Source organism: Polypterus senegalus, chromosome 3 (assembly GCF_016835505.1).
Source record: "Polypterus senegalus isolate Bchr_013 chromosome 3, ASM1683550v1, whole genome shotgun sequence".
Classification (NCBI taxonomy): Eukaryota; Metazoa; Chordata; class Cladistia; order Polypteriformes; family Polypteridae; genus Polypterus; species Polypterus senegalus.
This window is the reverse complement of record NC_053156.1, coordinates 38,562,652-38,569,574: the sequence shown is the minus strand read 5'-3', so window position 1 is coordinate 38,569,574 and position 6,923 is coordinate 38,562,652. Positions and strand designations below refer to the sequence as shown.

General features: G+C 38.9%; 1 protein-coding gene across 1 annotated transcript in view; it reads left to right on the top strand.

Moving 5' to 3' along the window:
* The first annotated feature begins 1,801 nt into the window (after window positions 1–1,801).
* LOC120525037 (eukaryotic translation initiation factor 5A-1) overlaps window positions 1,802–6,923 on the top strand; it is a 38,534-nt gene continuing 33,412 nt past the window's right edge. Inside the window, exon 1 of the mRNA XM_039746983.1 lies at window positions 1,802–2,028. The gene's annotated coding sequence lies outside the window, so the exon portion shown is untranslated. The remainder of the gene's footprint in view (window positions 2,029–6,923) is intronic.

Genomic DNA, 6,923 nt, shown 5'->3' with positions numbered 1-6,923 from the left:
AAGTCAAAAACACTCTAATTTAAAAATGTTCTTTGTCATAAAAATTTGAAACCACTTACCAATCTCTAGGACAAATGTTAAGCTATGCTGTATTAAAGAATTTTAGGTAATAATGACTCAGAGCAATTACCCTGCAAAATGCATCATATGTGCATATAATGACAATGTACAATAGTTTTGCCAGGTTCTGGTTCAATTATTCCAAATTAAAACAGCAGACATTAATTAGAACCCCACCCATTGACCTTTCACCCCAAAGCCTAATTAGCTTTATTAAATTAGCAGTTTTGTGTGTCTGCCAGCTTTGGCCATGGAAGAGGAAGAGTAAACCCACACACCCTCATAACACCCTCCCCCTGCTGAGACTGGTGCCTTGCCATAGATAGATCATTAGACTCAGGTTTCAGGAGCCAAAATTAGCTGGCAGCTCTGTAAATGGCCAACTTTTCCTAGGACAGCTACATAAACCTGCTCCCTGCAGGCTCACTTTCCTTTTTATTGACATTTCATAATTAGCTTCATTCTAAGAATGAAATACATTATGTGTGCTTTTTAAAGTGTACCATTTACAAATTCAACTCCTATAAATATACATATGCAGACACATATACTGTATATATACTTTTTAGAATGTGCAACATTTACCAATGCTCAGTATTTCTCAAACACCACCTGTGTTCATCAGTTTCTATAGATCCACTGTGAAGTCAGCCCTGACTGGTTAAGTAACTGGTTAAGCTCAGGAACGTAAGGCACAAAAGACCATTGTGAATTCAGCAGACTGTTACTTGCACATAGTTCTTTTCTATTCTGGATATACATAACGCACACCTCCTTAAAGAGATGAACAGTGGACTGTCACTTTTGTTCCTTCTACATTCTGACAAACAATAGAGGACCACTTGCACTTGCATCACTAGATTCTGCAACACAGGTCATAAGACTACACAAGTAAATGAGTGCTTCTAGTTCATATGTCTGATGTTGCCTTTAATGTATGGTGTTGTAGAATGCCCAGAGGGGGCTGGGCGATCTCATGGTCTGGAACCCCTGCAGATTTTATTTTTTCTCCAGCCTTCTGCAGTTTTTTTTTGTTTTTTCTGTCCTCCCTGGCCATCGGACCTTACTTTTATTCTATGTTAATGAGTTTAGTCTTCTTTTTTTTATTTGTTTTGTCTTTTTTTCTTTCTTTCTTCATCATGTAAAGTACTTTGACCTACATTATTTGTATCAAAATGTGCTATATAAATAAATGTTGTTGTTGTTGTACTCACCGTCTAAGTTTGTATTCATTGATGTTTGATAATAGTGACCTACTGTACACATGACACTAAACTTTAAATATCTATCTATAATTCTCACACAAAATACTTAATCATTCAAAACTGCATTAAAACTGCATTTCAAAGCACTTTTTGCCGTGGCAAGGTTTCAGAAATTTACAATGAAACCGTCCAACTTGGGAACCGGTACAGTACAATGGCTTAGTAGTTAGAAAAACTGCCACTCAGCTTCAGGGTATACTGAGATCCAATTTCGGCTCAAGGACTTCACCGAGCTGGCACTACTGCCAAGACTGTTTCCTGCCTTGCGTTCAATAGTACCTTGATTGACCCCGAACCATCCATTTGTAGTAGACGGGTAAAATATGAAAAAATGCGCATCATATTCAGTTCTTGACAGCATAAAAAATGCGCATCACATTCAATTCTTGACAGCGTTCCACCTATCGAGCAAGCGCACAGCGCTCGTCCTTTTGCGTGCTCGCTCACGCGCTAGTTCATTCGAGTCTGAGTTTGCGCGCGCGTACGCACGTAGACCGCCGATGAAGTGCTTTTTGCTGCCGGCAGTAGAGTCAAGTGCTGTCCCCGTGCATGCGCCTGTCGTTGGTCTCCTAACCCCTTAGACAGCAAATATTGTCTGGATAAAATAAATCCTGGTGGTGACTGGACATCTAAAGAAAAAGAAAGGCGTGAAAACGGGACATCTGTCCAAGCAGTAAAGAAACAGCGGGGCACGCAGACTGGGGTGAGTTGTTCTTTTCCTTTGCCGACCTAGCCGGTATTTTAAGTCTCGCTTGTCTTCTTGAGTCCCGTTACGTGAACAGATAATTACCCTATGTTTAAGAAAAGTGGAAATACAGAAATGCTCCGACGACCTTTAGTTTAGAGAGACGGTCCGTGATTTTGAAGTGTCAAGTGCGGTACGCGTTTAAGGTAAGTTGTGCCAGCCTTGTGCCTTACATGTGCCTCCTCGGGGTTCGCACAGTCATCAGCGCTGGGGTCATTGTCATGGCGCAGTCCTACTTAGGTTACTGTGCTAGAAAGGGTCTTGCACCTGCTGCGCGTCCAGTCTATATTTTTTTTCAGTCTTTCCTGCTGTCAGCCCTCCTCTCTGCGCAGACCCTCCACCCCTTCCCAGTCTCCGGGGTCGGGACAAGCAAGAAGCTGTTGCCGAGAGCTGACAGTGCAACCGCAGGGCAGAGAACGAGGCGGCAGGCCTTGACCTGACCGAGATGTAACATACAAACGTTTGTTGACGGTGTGCTGATTAAGACTGACACAAATTTTATTAATTTGTATGCAGGGGTTATCACAGCAGTTACAAGTCCTCAAAAGTTCTTCGAATCTACTCTGCCATTTATTTGCATTTTATGATATTTATGGACAAATGGTACATTTTGTCAAGTAATGAGGTCATTTCTATATTGTCCTCTTTTAACAGATAATTTAAATCAGAAAACTGTCAAAGTTATCACACAAAAAATGCTCAGTTCCAGACCCTTATAACGGGATTAAAATGACACGCCTCTCGGTAGCGCAGTACAGTACTGTCATAGCGTTCAAGGCAGTGTGGCAACTTTTCAAGTTTTGTTATTTCGTGTTAATCTGTTTGGTCATTCCATTTTTAAGCCATTCTGAGAACGGGTATGCTACAGTGCTGTACAAGACATAATTTTCGTCTACTATGAGTTGGCGAAAAAAAAAATCCATCTGTGACAAAAATAGTTTCACCAAGGAGCAGCAGCCATCCGCTTGAACGAAATCGTGCGTTTAATAAAATGTGACACTGATAATTGAGCCAGTGCGAAGAAACGATTTCTCCGTTGTCGAATAAAAGCACTTTTGGATGTAATACAAAAAGCTGTGCACTTGTGGATTCTAGTCATACTGGTGCTGAATGGTGCTTTATGACAAGGCTTCCTAAAATATTGTACCACCAGGCCTGAACCCACCCATAAAACACAATTCTACAAAGTTGAGCATTACCTAGGATCGTGGTTGCCTACAGCATGATTTTGGACAATAGCTGACCCATTAGTATTAAAAATAAATGCTCATCAATAGTAGGTCAATATACTATTGTGATATGTGATCACATATTCATCATTATGGCTCTAGGACAGAATACTCAACCTTTTTTTTTTTCTTGGTGGGCCACTTCCTAGGATTGAAATTTTTTGAAGTACACCATTTTTTAATTTTAAATAAAGTACTCAATTTTTATTAGACTCAACTAAAGGTGATATTTCTTTACCCCCCACCCCATTGCATTTTGTAATTTTAATAAGGGGTTATTGAGTTTTGTGTGTGTTTTTTTATATGGAATAAAAAAGGCCTTTCAATAGTTTACATTTACAAAGAAAAGTACAGTTACATGTAAATCCAGATCAAAAGCAGGAGAAAAGTAACTCACAAGTTGCATACAACTTCTAGTTAAAAAAATAAATAATAACACATACATGGTTCTAAGTCAATGTACAGGCTGAACCTGCATAATGGCTGCTCCATTCTGCTTCTAGGTTCAGCCTGTTTGTGTACTTTTTAAGGAAGGATGAAGGTTACCAAACATTGGCAACTCTAAACACTTTATTCTGTTGATCAGTATTGCATTGATAACACCAAAATGAAATGTATAGCATTCTTCACTAAGTGCAAACTCAGAGTGCTGTAAAAAGTTCACACGTAAGTGCAATAGTGGTGTTGTCAGACTATTTTATTGTCTGTGACTCCTAAATGTGGAGTTATTGCTTATTAAAGGAATGAAGAGTGACTTGTACTAATGATGGCCAAGCAGCAGGACTAATTCCAGATCAGATACACTGATAACTGTATTGTAATTCTCCAGACTATAATGATAAGTGTTCTTTGTCTGAATTGGTTGGAATTGTGTATTAAAAATGAAGATTTAAGAATGTTTTTATTTTCATGGCACATTAGCCTTAACTCACCTTACCTGTTACAAAATATTGTCATTTCATATTTGAAGGTCCCCAAGTTACTACAAGAAGAGGTGTATTTTTCTTTTTCCATTGCTAGTAGCATGCAAAGGTTGTATTATACTTAGATATCTGTTTTTGAGCCAGTAGTTGATTGCTGAATTGATTATTTGTGAATTCTATATGTGTATTGCATCAAAGTATAGTATAGAGAAAATAGGTGTAAAATTTGCAGAGAGGTTCCTTGTGCTCACTGACCACAACAAAGCAGGCGATGACAACCATGATTTAGCAAGAATTAAGTTGAAAAGATGAGTTGATTAGTTCAACATTATCTCTGTTTTCTTTCAATGTGGCGGAGGTCATATAGGTTAATGAGGCAGAGTGATGGCTCTGGGGCTAGGGATCTGCACTGGCAACTGGAAGGTTGGCGGTTCGAATCCTGTAAGTACCAGAAGTGATTCCATTCCATTGAGCCCTTGAGCAAGACCCTTAACCTGCAATTGATAAGTCCTGGGTGTGAATTTAACATGCATCCAAGCTCTGCAAGCTGGTCCTCCAACTTGCTGGGAAAACTCTGGGGTTGGTGGCAGAACTGGCACTCCAGCCACTGTAAAAATCTTCACACAGTTCCATTCCATTTGAACTACTGTGGTCCTACTTTAGGATCCTGAGGTGGTTAGTCATGTGGTGGGTATGGCAACGTGATGCACAGTATCAGTGCAACCCCTCTCTCTCTTAATGCTCAGTACCCTTTAAAAGGTTAGTTTCTTTTGCTGCTCTAGTTAAAAACTTCCTCACACTGGTGCAGAGTCCTCCCTTAACTAGCTTCCATCTACTGCATCATGTCATAGCTGAACTCATTTTAAAAGTAACAATAGGTGTTCAGCTTCCTAATATTATTCATAAATTTAAACTTTCTGTCATGTCTTCTTTGACTTGTGTAAACCAAAAGATTCAAATCACTTAATTTTTCTTATAACTCATACACTTTATTTTCTAGAATCAACTTAGTTACTCTTCTCTTAATTTAATCTTCTCTAGTAAATTTTATATTGGTTTTTGTAACGTGGAGTCCAAAACTAAACACAGTATTTCAGAGGATGCCTAACAAGTGATTTTTATTACTTTTGAATAACATTCCCATGCTTTGTACTCAACCCATCCTGTTATCTACCCTGGAATACAATTAGGGTTCTTAATTATTTCAGTACACTCTCTGGATGTCGAGAGTGTTGAGTCCACTTAGTCCTTTTTTTTTTTTACGGTGCATTTGCATATAATGCGAAAAGCACTTTCTGTGATCTCTCCGTTTGTCTCATTGCCTGCCTGTCTTCCTCTCTGCCTATCCATCTGTTCAGCTGTTTGTCTGCAAGAAACAACCTAACGGCAAGTGAACTGATTTTGTTGAAATTCGTCAGAAAAGATTCATTTTCATTTAGATATCTCCAATATTGAACTCTGTATACGTCTTTTGAAATTCTAAAGTTCCCATTGGAAATCATTGGTGAATTTGTGAACTAGTGTGCCTCAAAAAAGAGAAATATTCAGTGTGATTAAAAGAGAATAGTTTACTCTTTCAAATTTACCATGAGAGAGGTCACCTCAGTTTTAAGATTTTGTATATTTTTGTCCTTTTTTTATTTGTAGAACAGCCACTCCAGATTGCAAAATGAATCCCCAAGTTAGTTTTAACCTTTAGAAGGTGCGAATGCATGCTGATGATACACCAAGGGCCTCATGTATAAATGGTGCGTATGCATAAAAATGTTGCATATGCCCATTTCTATGCTCACATCGCGATGTATAAAAACTACACTTGGCATAAAGCCACGCACATTGTCACGCCATCTCAAACTATTGCGTATGTAAGTTTTCGGCGCAGTTTTGTAAACTGGAGGCACCCAGCATCAAAGCAGTGCTACTGTTCCCATGTGGTTTGCCTTTATTTTTTTTAGATTCACATGGCTTTATCAAATACACTGAAATTAAGCCCATTATCGTTTATTAGCTTAAGGCATCCGATTTTAATCAACCTGTAACAATATAATGGTCCATGAAATTCCCAGACTATTCCAAATACTATAGCTGCTTTAGTGTTGTTAATCTCTGTGCACCATTCAGAGTATTTTAACCCACTGTTTCTGAGTATGGAATCACAGCTCTACAGCAGCTGATTGGAAAGAGGATTATCAGGATACAGCATCTAACACATGCTGCCTCAGCCATGTGGGAAGTCTATTTGAACCGCTCCCATATGGTAAACACTTTCCAGTCGGGTCCTCACGGTTCAGAAAAAGTTTTATCCCAGTTGTAAGATGGATTACACCATGAAAACTTGCAAGTGTTGTTCAGATCAATGTTTTTTGGCTTAACTTGTAGGTGATACACCACTACTAGTTGGTGATTAATTTCACCTATGATTTTGCCCTTAGCACACAGACATTGGTCCACACCTTTCATTCCTAATGAATTCAGTATTAAAATTACTAATGGGTGGACAAATTGTAAATACATACGGTAGTCTGCTGGGCTACCAACTATCCCAACATGGTAGTGTAGGTACCACATCTGGTAGCTCAACTTTGTATGAAGGGGGGTTGGGGACCTGCAAAAGGACCTGTTGTACACAGGAGTGCATAGCACATTCCATCTTCTGCTACTTTTTAAACACAATTAATATCGTAGAAGAGAATTTTTTAGT